Source organism: Enoplosus armatus, chromosome 13 (genome assembly GCF_043641665.1).
Source record: "Enoplosus armatus isolate fEnoArm2 chromosome 13, fEnoArm2.hap1, whole genome shotgun sequence".
In the NCBI taxonomy this organism is placed as follows: domain Eukaryota; kingdom Metazoa; phylum Chordata; class Actinopteri; order Centrarchiformes; family Enoplosidae; genus Enoplosus; species Enoplosus armatus.
The window spans coordinates 4,181,281-4,182,132 of NC_092192.1; positions in this window are offsets into that span (position 1 = coordinate 4,181,281).

Genomic DNA, 852 nt, shown 5'->3' on the forward strand with positions numbered 1-852 from the left:
TGTGATTGAAACAAGAGGATTTATTATTATTATTATTATTAATAATAATAATAATAATAATAATAAGATTTAGGAAAGTAAAATTGATTTCCAATGTCTCAGCTGTAGCTAATAAACGTTCAGTCTGTAACGGCTAAAAGTTTTTTACATTTCATATATTATGCTGCTCAAATTAGGCTGCCTTTAAAAACTGTAGTGTTTTTGCCTTCTCAGCCAACAAAAATAATAAGAGATTCAAGAGGATTCAGATTCGATAAGTGGAGTCAACTCTTCATTTGAATGTGATAACATGCTATCGAACCCCATCCCTAGGGAGGACATGAACGTTTTTATTGTTGTTTTTAATTTTATTATGTTTTTTTATACTTTACACGGACGGATGTGAAGCACAGGGTTGTGAAGCACACATCTTCAACACCGGGGGAAAAAAGATGTCATTGTTCATTCATACAACTTAGGACAGAGAGAGGCTGTGTGAGATGCCAAGAGTCATCGAGGTGAATGATGGCATCAATAAAGTGGTGTTTAATATAAACTCTCATTGTTTTTCATCCATCAAATAAGACATTCATACTTGGAAACATCCCCAAGTTCATGAATGCTGATATTAGATCACTTCAGAGCAAAGAGTAAACAAGCGATCTGAAGAGCAGAGCAGGTGGTATTTATTATTAATTCCCAGACAATAACCTGTCAATATCAATATGACTTGCGGTGTCATGTGTGTTGGCATCACAGGCGATTACCCGAAGCCGTCTGCCTTCTTGTGCGATTTCATGAACAGCGTTGGAGCTCACCAGATTTATTTATTCATGTAAATCCTATTTTAAATGGCTGACTTCAAAGCTTCTT